This window comes from Cyprinus carpio, chromosome B9 (assembly GCF_018340385.1).
Source record: "Cyprinus carpio isolate SPL01 chromosome B9, ASM1834038v1, whole genome shotgun sequence".
In the NCBI taxonomy this organism is placed as follows: domain Eukaryota; kingdom Metazoa; phylum Chordata; class Actinopteri; order Cypriniformes; family Cyprinidae; genus Cyprinus; species Cyprinus carpio.
In genome coordinates, this window is record NC_056605.1 from 30,613,889 (window position 1) to 30,627,742 (window position 13,854).

At 34.6% G+C, this 13,854-nt stretch overlaps 1 protein-coding gene across 1 annotated transcript in view; it reads right to left on the bottom strand.

Moving 5' to 3' along the window:
• Window positions 1-13,854, bottom strand: part of tanc1b (tetratricopeptide repeat, ankyrin repeat and coiled-coil containing 1b) — a 164,534-nt gene that overhangs the window by 144,736 nt on the left and 5,944 nt on the right.

Here is a 13,854-nt window from a genome sequence, read left to right on the forward strand (position 1 = left end):
CAAAACTGTGGTAGAGAAACAGTTTTCAATCAGAAATTGCTAGTGAATTTTACAAACAAACAGCAAGCAATACATTGGATTAAACGTTAAACGTTAACATCACTTAGGAAGAGAATATTTTAATTGTACATCATTTTCAATTAAGATGCTTGTTGCATCCTCATTTGTAAGTCACTCTGAATAAGTATCTGCTAAATGAATAAATGCAAATGTAAACCAAGTAATCTTACCACAACAAAATGTTATCAAGTTATCAGTTGATAACTGAAGACGTGATAGAAAAGTGGTGGTTCAGAACCAAAAAAGATAAAACCAACAGAATTATTGTGTGCATATACAGTATGTCCACATTATTAATAGACTCATCAAATAAACAAGTGTGTATGTGGAGAGTGTGTTTCAACAGTTTATTTTCTAAAGGTCCACAGGGCCAAAAAGTGCACATACTTTAAGAAATGCATTACAAAAAATTATGTATAAAAAAAAAGAACAATCTAAATAACTCCTTGTATATTTTATTCCAATTATCCCACACACAGTCCACCCAAATTAATGACCGACCGCTGGCCGGCATACAAAGAAATAAGAAAGAATTCTTCAATATTTGCACAGAGTGGCTCTCCTCCACTATCTTGTTATTCCGGAAAACAAGCTGTTGGATTCCCAGCATTCCACATATAATTGATGCTAAACAACTGAACTTGGTAAAAAAATAATAAAAAAAGGGTAATTATGACTCCCAATTACAATGATTTTTGTGAGTTTATATCTTGCAATTGCAAATTATAAACATTACTGAGAGTTTCAGAACTGCGCATCATTAATTTACAATTGCTCATTTAAATCTCGCTATTTTGACCTTTTTTATCAGCAGATGAGTTTATATCTCACAATCCCCTCTCTCTCCACTCAATGCTTTCCTGTCTACTCTATACTGCCCTGTCCAAATAAAGGCTTAAATCCTAAAAAATATCCTAAAAAATAAATAAATATACAAAAAAAAAGAATTTGGACTTTCCAAATTGCAATTTTGACTTGTTTTCTCTGAATTCTGAGTTTAAAATTCTGTTTTTGTTCGTCTTTGTTTGTTTTGGGGGTTTGCTTTATTAAAAAATAAAGTAATTGCAACTTCAGATTTTTCTTTTCAGAATTGTGTTTACATCACATTTCTGAGTATATACTTCCCAATTCTGACTTTTTTCCTCAAATTTTGACTTTTTTAATCTTAGAATTCTGAGTTTACATCACAACTATCAATTATTTCACAATTCTCACTTTCGTCCTCACAAATCTGTGTATATCTAACAGTTCAGAGTTTATCTCTCGCACTGAAAACTTTTTTCTTGCAATACTGAGAAAAAAGGCAGAATTTTCATATGGTGCTTCTTGCAGCTAGTTATCAGCTAGTGTGTAAATCGATCGTGGCTCTTCGTGACATAGACGAGGGTGGAACTCCTTATATGGGCATATCTCCCGGAAAAACGCGCCTGTGCACACATCGACCGAAGCGAGAGCGAGATCGCACCCATCAACACGCTTCATCTGGCAGCAGTGCTGCATGGGACTTGCTCAGGAAGAATGTCTCCAAAGAAGTGGTTTTTGGTTGTAAGGGAAAGATAACTTTGTTCAGCTTCCTTAAGAACCCCAGCGTTATGTAAACAGTGGATTCAGTTTGTTTTTGCAGGGTAGCAATGGAGTTTCACAAGTGTGTTTGTTGATAACCGTTTTATAAACAAGTCCCAGTTTGACGCTGGATTTGCACATCGTTTGATACTGAAAGATGGAGCGGTCCCAGCTATAAAAGATCCCGGTCATGATTCAGGACTGCAGACAGTAAGTGAAACAGCATCAAATGTTATTTTTTGTTGGCATTCGGCACCCAAAAGCTTGTCACTCTTTAGCTCTGCCCACGGCGCGCCTCCAGGAGTTTGGCTTTTTCTGGAGAGAATCATAAAGCTGTATCTTTCTTTAATAAATATGATAAAACTAAAGACTTTTTGGAGATATGAAGGATGCAGTACTACTATACATGTACTCAAGATTATCACAAGATTGGGTGAAACTGTTTGTGTTACGCACCCTTTTAACAAGCAGGTGACTAAATAAAAACACATCAGGTGTGTGCAACATTATTATTACCACAATTGTATTTCTTTTTAAAAGAAAAATGAATGCTTCACCAATTATTTGCTCTCATATTCTGTTCTGTGTGTTTTATTTTTGTACTACAAATGATATTCTCATCACCTCCTCTGAGAAAATGGCCCTGCTTCAATGACTAGAATAGTGAAATATAAAGTGTGCCTGACAGCTCTGCTCAGGAGACGAGACAAGGTGAGCGGTCTGAATCTGGAGCCGTGCTGAACTCGCAGCGGAGGCCACAGCACAGAGATCAAGCATGAAAAAGCCTGCAGGTACCTCCCCAGGAGGCAAGTGGCTGGTCCGATGCACATCGATTGCAGCTCTTGGATGAGAAGGCCTGCTGTGGCCTCATCCAGAGTGAGAAGTCAAAAGTTGAGGAGAGAGACCCTCGACATGCAGTAGAGAAACCAAGTTAAAAAGAAACACTGGACCCCACAAGAGGTAAACAAATTGGGTTCACACTGCTTATCTGGTTGAAAACTGGCATCTGCGGGCAGCTTTGTTGTTGAGTTTAACTTGCAAGGGTCAAAGAGTCCAAAAAAGTGCTGTAAATAAGCTTGAATATCACTGCAGACAGCTCGCACAGCACAAAGAGTGCAATAAATTATTCACAATCACACAATCCTTCCACTTACAGTTTCAAAAATTAAAACCAGAAATATACTTTACTTTAATTCAGTAAGGCAGATGCCAGTGCTTAACCAGCAACAAACCACAGTATTATAATAAATTAACTTAAAATGTATGTGCCATTAAACCACAAGTTTTATTATACAGATTAACTAATATAAAGATTATTTTTTAAAAGGTTACAAGCTTCCACCTTGAATGCAACTTGCGTAATTTTTTGTAGTAAATCAACATTGTTACAAATTGCTCATTGTTATTTTACAATGCATTAACTTAACAAATAATTAAATTAATTGAAGTGATAAAGAAATATTATACCAATAATACCTATTATTTTACTATAAAATGTAAAAAATTAAATAATATTTATTATTATTATTATTATTATTATTATCATTATACAATATTTTGTAATAAAAAATAATAATAATAATAATAATAATAATAATAATAATAATAATAATAATAATAAACTACAAAAAAAACTTAAAATCAAGTATTTAATAAATTAATACGTTATAATAAAAATCTTAATATAATTATCAACATTATTTTACAAAACAACAGTAACATTTCAAAACTACCATTTATGTTTTTATTTATATTTGTATTTTCACAGATTTACGCAATTCACATGGGTTATACTTTTCAGGTTCAGAAAATATGATAAAAATCACATCCCTGCTATACAGACTGCTATTAAGTATTACATTAAAGAAAATGAATAATAAAGTAAACAACTGCGTGTTTGTGTAGATTATAGGTTCATAATAATTTATTGAAACATACTCAAGACAAACTCTGAATGTGATCTGTCTGCGTATGAGTTTTTCCATCCTGGCTGTTATTCCTGTTACAGGATAGTGAAGTGAACCTCCTAAAAGACTCAAATGTGCAGCACATGCAAGCAATTACAGCAGCGCGTCTCATTCCAGACGAGCTCCCTCACTCCAACCATCTCTGAAGCAGCAGCTACAACCAAAACTGCAGCTGCCAGATTCAAGAAGCTGCAAAATGCATGAGATGAGAGAACAGGAACTCTGCCACCTTCACAATCTGTATAAGTTGAGCTGGGTGACATATGCCAAAAAATATACCTTGCGTTATTTTTCTTAGCCTTCTGACAATCTTTGATATTTATGTATCTATCTTGGAAAAGGCTTAAAACTAAGAGTGAAAAAAACAAAAACCCAGTAGATTCAAAATGTTTAAGTATATACAGTAATAAAATAAAAAAATAATTTACAATTTAATGAAACTACATTTCAATAGTTTTTTTTCCAACTGATAATATTTATATATTAATAGTCTAAATTGGTTTTTATTTTTACCGGTTCATTTTAAATTTAGTTTTAATAATTTTGTTGTGTGTCATTTTTATTGTTTTTTTTTTTTTGGGGGGGGGGGGGTCTATATACTTTGCAATAATTTTTATTTCAGTTTATTTCAGACCACTGGTTCCAGAGAAGTTTTAAGGTCAGGAGTTTCTGAAGGGTCTCAAGACTGAACCATAAAGACTGATAGCAAGAGGTCCACAAGTCCTGTCATCACTTCCCTCACATCTGATCCGACCCAGGGATTAAATTAAATCAACATGTGGCACTCTGACTGAACAAAAACTTCAGCAGAACAATCTCAAGTGTGCAAGATGAAGATACCATGTCCTGAGGAATGGAAAAAAATCTCAGGGCAGTTCCACCGGACTATCTCCACAGGAATGAGCATGTGGCAGGGTTACAGGTAGTCTGGGCTCTATAAAGCTGCTTTATCTCACTCTCGTTCTAAAGGGGGTCTTACTGCTCCAATGACTGGGCTATCTGCATTATCTCTCTAAAGCCAACCCTCGGTGGGCCTCTCAGCACACCATTACAGACTGAAGCAGCCACAGAGACCATGAAAGTCACTAAACAGCAGAGCAAAGGAAAGCATCCTGGTTTAAAGGTGAAGTGTATCACTTAAGCACCACTAGTGGTGGCAAACAGAACTACAAAATCAACTGTTGTCAAACAGGTTTCCCAAACACAACCACAAATTGATTCAGAAGTTGACATGTCAGGCCAATCAAACAAACGGCATTACTTTGAAAGTGTCGCAGTAATATTTTATAAAAAATAAAATAATAAGTGCAAGTTTAGTATAACTGTGCAATAAAATTCACACTTAAAAAAAGAAAGAAAAATTAAAGAAAAATTCAACTAAATTAATTTATAAAATAAAATAAAAAAAATGGAATCATATACATGTATAACAAAAATGTTGGATATTGATCACCTAGTATTGAATTTTTAATTGTGGATGTTTATTTTTGACTATTTCAATGGTTGTAGTTGACTTCTGCCTACAAACTAATTAACCTAGTTAACTAACTAGTTTACTTACTAAGCTAGGTTATATAAAATATTTAACTCATTAAGATGACTATTTAAATATCGCTGTCCAATTGAGATCCCACCTCTATTAAAAACACTTTCTCATCTCAACTAATCTCAAAAATGAGTTATTCATATTTAGCACTTTACACTGAAAACATTTGGTGTAGGATTTATTTAAAAAATAAAAAATAAAACTCAGAAATTGCTAGTAAATTTCACAAATAATTACCAAAAAACACACACACACTATGGCTGCGTTCAACTCCACTTTTAGACATGCACTCGCGAACTTCCCTAAGCACTTCCCCTCGGGGGAATCCCCGCTGCCATTTTGAAGTGCGTTCCACTTTGCGAAGTGGGCGAGGGAAGTTTTATATGGACAGACCCTCAACCCTTCGATTTTGACCAAGGGAGCGAGTCTGCTTCATTTTGGCGGAAAATTCCAGCTTCCGTGAAAACAGGTTTACAAACATTACTAATTTAATGAAATACTGCAAACATTTGCCCATTAAAATGTTGAAAATTATGCAGATGTGCAAACAAAGCAAACATTCGTTTGACGGATACTTGCCAAAGCAATGGCGTGAGACAGAACATCTAGTTAATGAATGGGAAACTAACAGTGTATCCCTATGGAAAACATCATAATTCACTGTTTATTTTATTAAATATTTATTAAATACTGTGTATTTTGGAAGCACAGAGTAAAACAAAAGTCTTTCACTGGGTTCTGCAATCATTTTTTAAGGACACCTGTGGAAAACTTGTTTCTAACTAGTCCAGAATCATCAAAGCTCTTGTTTCCACGTCACATTTCTACCCCACCTTAAAAACACACTATACAGCTATACAATAGCAGGTTGAAGTGTTGACGGTAGCATCTGCAGAGCGCTGCAGAGGAAGCGGACATGGCATTGTTCTGCTGATCGCCTCTGGCTCGTTCCACTCACACACTGAACCATCAGAGCACAGATGAGTCCTCCAGACTCGCACAATTACAGCAAGTCAATCACAAACCGCCACCAAGATCCACTTATTTACACACTTCTTCATTTTCTCGCTCTCCAAGCAGCTCTTTTCAATGAGCTATTCGAAGTGAATGATTCCTCCGAGTCCGTCTCCGGTGTCATGACAACCACAAAACCAACAGAGTCAGGCCTGCTTCTGTGACCCGGTCACTCCTACTAAACAGTGCACTTTCATGTCTACTTCACCCATTCTTGTTGTTAAAGTAGTGCCTATTTATGCCATATTGTATGTATTATAAACAGTTAAATAAGCATGTATTTGACCGAAATTCCAGAATCGTAAGCAAGCTAAGTATGTAGCGCTGTGAATGTTTATGGTTACAACCAATGGAATATTACATTTTATTCTTTCTGACAACAAATCAGCTGAATGCGTCGAGCTCGTAATCGTGACTCCCTAAGGAGAAATAGGAAGTTTCTGATAGCATGTGAAGGCAGCGCAAGTCATTATGCGACTGTTTTAAGGTAACCAGGTGGAGAAGTGCTCTCGCCCAGCACAATGGAGTGCATCGTTTTGTTAAAGGGATACTCCATCCCAAAATGAAATTTTTTCATTAATCACTTACCCCCATGTCGTTCCAAACCCGTAAAAGCTCCGTTTGTCTTCGCAACACAATTTAAGATATTTTGGATGAAAACCTGGAGGCTTGAGACTGTCCCATAGACTGCCAAATAAATAACAGTGTCAAGGTCCAGAAAAGAATGAAAGTCGTCATCAGAATACTCCATCTGCCATCAGATGTGCAATCTGAGTTATATGAAGTGACGGGAACACTTTTTGTAAGCGAAGAAAACAAAAATAACGACTTTACTCAATAATTCCTTTGTCAACGGTCTTCTCTGTCTCTCATTATCACTGCATGCGGTGGATGCTCTTCTGTGTCATCCACGCCACAAGGATGCGCTGTTTTATTTCAAATCAAAGCTAAATACATGTAGAAACAGCGCATCCTTGTGGCCAATATCACTTGACAGCATCCTGTCATTTATAAAATCATTTGACAAAAGATCTGATGATTTCTTAAAAAGTTACAGAGCTGAAAAAGTACTAGGCTATATAAAAAGAATGACCTGACCACAAATTGAGTACTTCTTTAGTGGTAAGAAAATGACAGACATCATTTTCTGAAATGGAGTATTTAATAGATGAAATTGCTATAATGGAAAGAGACTGAGAATAATGGAAATGTTAATAGGGACCGTTAAATACCCATTGACGAAAATAGCCAGTACAAGATAACAGGTGAATGCAGACGGAGGGAAGAATTCTTTACCTTGAAACAGGAAATGAGCAAGAAAAAGACAATAGCAGCCAGAGCGGGCGGTATCTCAGCTCTTTAGACGGCCATGAAGCATTCACAATGACATGAAAGAAAAAGAGCAACAATGACGTTTTTTAATACCAGTTCACTTCAGTCCATCAAACAGCTCTGGGAAACAGGGAAAAGATGTCTGTGTGACCGGAAAATATGGAAATATTCCACAAACCTCCATCAATGCTATTAATATTCACTATCAACAAGAGAGTTAAACAAGCAATGCTATCTTTCTTCATTTAGAAAAGGCCATATTCTGCACTTGTAATTGCTCCATTTTTAGGAATGCAATTAATAACGTAACAAGATTCACACTTAAAAAAAAAAATAATTAATGAAAAAAATTTAATTAATTTTGTCATTAAAATGTCATTAATTAATGTCATCTTTTTGCTCTGGAAAGCAGTATGTACTTGACTGAACTAGATCTGTAAGCACTTGAACTCAACCCAGACTTCTTGGGAAAGTCATAAAGTTTCCCTTCCCAATTGACAGGAATGATCACAGGTCTAAACAGAGCACAGACAACTCAGGAACAGGCGGTTTTCAACACCCCGAGTTAAGTGACTCACTCGCCTCTTGAGTGCAGAAAATGAAATCATGCTGATGCTGGTGAGTTTAGATTTGACTCAGGCAGAGTAACTCTGCCTCCCCTGCACTAACATCCCTCTACTTATCTCCATACGAGAAGACAGACTCTATGAGTCAACTACAAACATGTTAATTAGGCTCCGCTGTTGTTCCAGAGGACAGGCAGGACATATTTTAGGTTTAAGGCACCTGAGGGGCCACTATTTTTGGTTATCTTTTGAAGACAATAAACAGAATTGACAGCAACATTTTTGGACTGTACCTCCCATAAAAAATATATGAAACTGGACTTTTTAAAGCTGGCAAATATTTTTCTCTTACTGTTTTTATTATTCTTTAATTGTCATCTGAACTGAGCAGGTAACAGCTAAATAAAAATAATAAATAAATAAATAAACCTTTTTGTTTGATAACTTAATACCTTCGCTGATTTGACCATCAGTAGCACATTTTGCTGTACTTTGTACAGTGACATTAAAAAATCTTGAATCTTGAATCAATACAGTTCAATCAATTCATATCTGTAAATAACTTCAAACTGTCTATTGAAATGAAATGATTTAATATGTCTCCGATTCAGTGATTTATTCATTTACTTCATCACTCAAAAATGTATTTAAATAGACTTTTGAAATGTTTTAAAATATTCATCCACTGGTAAATGTGAATACATTTATTAAATAGCGAAAATAATAATATTAATTATAATAGCAAGTTCAAAAATATAAATCTATTTGATATATCTAAAATATCTATGGAATATTATCAGGCTTTCATTAATATTAAGTTGCAGCCATTAATCTATCTGCTGGACTCACTTTAAACTAGACTTTCAGATATTTTGATTTAACAAATTAAATCTGCATTAAACCTTTATCCTACTAAACATCTACACTACTGCTAATACTTTGCTGTAATACTATTTGAGTTATAGGATCTTGGTCATATTAATGATTTCAAAAGTGTGAGAAGAATCAGATACTCTTACTTAAAGTTGAGACTTGTTTTCACTGCCAGTTTACAGTTGCACCTGAGGCTGTGGAAACTAAATCAACCTGACAAGACAGCATTCATTCACTCTAACATACACACTCTAGAAAAACAGAGCGCTTCTTCCTTCCTTCACTCAAAGAACACTGAAACTCAATCCATACGGTCTCCACCTGCATTAATGCATCACCATCATTATCAGTAGAAGAATCAAGAATACATAGCTAGAAAGAAAATCAATCATCATGACTTAAGGCCTTCAAATGGATCAGCTACAGATTACTTCAGGTTATGGCTATCTGATGGAAGTCAAATATTAACTTACCCTGTAGAAAGTCTCCTGGCAATCTCTAACTGAAGCACAACGGATATGGTCCCTTATTTCAGAGCGAAAAAAGGTACAGGCTACATCTCAATATTTTTAAGATATTTACAATATTCTCTGGTGAAAATGCACATTGAAAGACTTTATACTGGCTGAAAAAATGTGAATATATCATATATATATTCAATAAATCATCCAGCTCCACCTAAAATCTGTTTTCACTGATGGAAAGTTAAGCAAGAGTGCCATAAGTGTAAGAATTCCCACACATTCTTCTTCGAAATTCCTCGAGTCTGAAGTGTAAATGAGTGAATGTGAGCAGTTGATAAACACATCACAGGTGATCAGTTACGACAGCACACAGATAAGGCTATGGGAACTTTCTAGCAGGTCAAGAGCAAAGCAGAAACTGTGCAAACCGGTAGGTATTGAGATTAAAAAGAAGAGTAATATCTGTGAATCTGAAATGAAGTATTAGGTTGCACCACGTGATGAGCCGCAAATGTTTTCCATCTTGGCTGTGTGTCAACCATGACGTGAGGTTTCCTCAAAAAGCCCTTTAATGCAAAAATCATGGACATCTAAGCGCTTGTGTTGAGTAAATCAGTGGTTCTAAAACTTTTTACAGCAGCGTACCCCCTGGGGCTTTTAACATTCTTCTGCGTACCCCCTTTCTTCCACTTAGACAGCAGTCACACCTTTTCTATTAAAGGACAATATTTGCCCCCTTAAACTTATTTCCAGGTGCATTTTTTACCTGTATAGAGGCAAATATTTTCTATCCAATTGTGTGTCATGTTTTATGTCATAATCTTAACTTTCCATGAAGTGTATTATTAATATCATCCAGAAAAGGAATCCAGTCATAAAAACAGAATTTATTGAATAACACGGAATGTCACGGAATTTGTCAAATTTTGAACGAATTAATCAAAAGTAGGTCATTACACTTAAATCAAATCATGACATGGACTAGTATCTGTAAATATTAAGCTGCAAAAGTCGATTTAAATATGGATCCTGCATGTTCTGCGTGTCTCTGTTAATGAATGGCACAGATGTGCGGTTTTGTTTATTACACACATATTGAAGCACATGCGATGCTCGCGGTGATTTCAGCGCCTGCCGTCTCACTAAATGAGGACGTAAACACAGGAACAACATCTCCAGAACTCCAGAGAGTCACTTCGTGAGCATTTGAGCGTTTAAGTAAAACTAGCGTCATATCACATAAACAGAACTGTAAAGGTATTCACGGCAACCCGTCGAAATAAAAGTCCGGTTTGATTTGTGCCTATTACTATTTTTCAGTAGAATGTACAGTAGTACTACTACTACTACTACTGAAATGAAACAAACATTATTTTTTAAGGAATAGTAATAGTAAATCCCCTTTGTTTACCAAAAAATAAAGTTTGCTTAATTTTCAATAATTAAAAGATAAATTAAATTAATGTTTTATGCCTTCATTTGATAACCAGAAAAATATAAATACAATTTTTTTTTTATAAATAAACAAAGAAAAAACAAATAAATCAAATAATTTTTAAACAATCAAATAAAAAAATGAGAAAAAATAAAAAAAATGAAAAAATAAAACATTTCATAGGGCCCTAAATGTGATTTTTGTTAAACTTTTAATACATTGATGTGAAAATGTATGTTTCATGATTTTAATTAATTAGACATGCTTTTTAATTAACACAATTTAATTTAACTATTAAAAAAAAAAGAGTCGAGAACAATGAAAATGCAATCCAGAAAAAAATTAAAACGGAAAAAAAGGAATTTGGAAAAAAATAAAACGGAATTTAGGAAAAAAATCAAACTGATTTCATAGGGCCCTATATTTGCCATTGTTTGGATATTCAAGGAAATTTGCATTCTTGCTCGTATCTTAAACATGAAAACAATAACACGCACAGAGTGTGTCTGTATCGAAGAGAGTTTAAATCGATCTCAGTCCATGTCAATATTTGCTCTTCATGCTATTAACTGAAGATCTACTTTGAAGATACATTGAACAGCAGTGCGATTTGCTAAAGCAGCACATTCAGCGGGCATCCTATCACATGCACAATGCTTGTGTGGATGCAGTCAGTGTTGACCACAAAAGAAGAGGTAAGCTGATTGGATATCATGTATTTGACCTTTTATGGCACTCCCATTTTCCTGTTTTTACATTAGAAGCAGCATTATGCTTGTCAGAAATAAATGTTCTGTTTTAATTTTACTTTAAGTTTAAGTTAAATGAATGCCAAAACTCAGAATTTTGTCCTCCGTCATCTCACGTACCCCAGTTTGAGAACCACTGGATTAAATCATAATAGACCTAAGCAAATGTATTTTGGCAGATGTTGAAAAACAGATGAGCTCTGTTGTGAATAAAGAATAAACATGACCGAAATCTAAAACAAGAAAAACTGGCCTATTCATAACAATTAACTTTGGAGAGCTCTGTTTTACATAACTTTCACTTTTGGTAGTAAATTGACAAAACAATTAGAAAATGAAAAGTTTTACCAACACAAAGAATTCTGACTCAAACTTTTGTCAATTATGTTAAGAAAATAATATAATAAAAACAATAAAATTAAATAAATTGAAATAAAATATTAAATATTTAATTTAATATATCCTCGTCTACACACTCTCTCTTTGAAATATTCTCAATTCTGGCCAGGACTGAAAGTAAAAACTGGAGAAGAATGAGCAAATATATATTATTTTTGCAGTATTGGATTATCACGATGGTGGAAAGTTGGAAACTGATAAAAACAATCTCTGTCATTGCGTTTCTGAGCCAAAAGTGTTGGTGGCATTAAAGGGGGTTTGGCTGAGAGATCCCCAAATTGGACAGAGGACCATTCAGACCATCACCGATCAATGTGCCAAACGTCATAACTTTCCTGCAAACGGTTCTACAGGATGCCATAGACATCAGTGGCAGAGGAAACAGAATAATGCAATGTCTACAAAAACAATAGAGGTTAGACACCACGTCTGGCCCTTAATAATTATGGAACAGTAAACTATAGTGGCGGAAATGGGGAGGATATCAACACAGTGGCAACAAGGGAAAAATCATGGCAGTGCTCTACATTTCACAGCCTGGTACAGTTTATTCTGCACATTCCCACACAGCGAGCTCACCGCACGTCCAAAACGACAGCTCAACCAAAACACACACAGCGCTGCGGTTCAATATTAGAATCTGAGACCTTGTTTGAGACCTAACTGGTTCAAGGGAGTCTGTAATTCTAAGAGTAATAGACCTTTGACCACACTTTCGGGAAAGCCTGGTCCACAATGTAGCTGTGAGTCAAGAACTGCCCAGTTAAACAGGATGAAACTGTCTAACTGACATGAAATGACTGATAAGGGATCCTTTTTTTCCATATGTGGTGGGTTTAGCTGAAATTAACACCATACTAACTAGTGGTATAATGATATATCAGTGTGGATAGTTGCATCAATCAAATTACTAAAATCAATTGATATTTTTACAGAGAGAAAAGACTTGTTTGACTGTTAAAATTAATTTTTCTGTATAAATTTATTTTTTCAACAACTGGACTCCCTAATTTTGTTGTGCATTCCCTAGATTTGCATATTAGAGAGCATATAACTAAAATACTTTCTTGACTGTTGTCATTACTTTCATATCACTGCACAAGCTAATGATAAATTGTCATAAGATGAAAGAAAATTTCATGTCCGACTTGATTTTTTTTTTCATTTTCTATTTTTCTATATTACCTTATAAAGTTTTTATTATTTTTTTATTTTTATTATTGGACTGTATTTTTTTTTTTTGTTTTGTTTTTTTTTGTGGATGGCCCAAATGTGTTAGAGCCAAGAATTTGCAATTTTCAGAGCGATCAGTTAAATGTTTGCGTAATATTTTGATTGCATTTGTGGTTTAATAAAAATGTAACTAGATGTGTAAAACAGGCACATAACACTGTAATACTGATATATCAATCACAGGACCTTGAATCTTATAAAATTTAGATTTAATCACGGCATGTTTTAAAGTACCGACAGATACTGTATCAGTGTACAAGAGAATCAATGTCAGACCATATGATGAAATGTCTGAGCTACACTCCTAACAATAACAGACCAGCATGATTTTAAAAGAAAGTTAAAAAAAGTCATAGAAGTCTTAACACACCAGAATAATGTCAAAAATATTATTGTTTATCATAATTTCTAACCAGACATAACTAAAAATAATATATTAAAAATAATAATTATATAGTTCTGAATTATATAGTTCTGTTGTGGATGTCAAGTTTACTTGCTTTAACCTTACCAATAACTCATAATCAGAAAGATATCGTCATTAACATCGTTTAGATCCACAATCAAGATAAACATAAACGGTGCTCGGAAATACACAGCATTAAAGCATGTCGACCTCCCACAAAGCATTAGAATTAGTTTATTATTTCCAG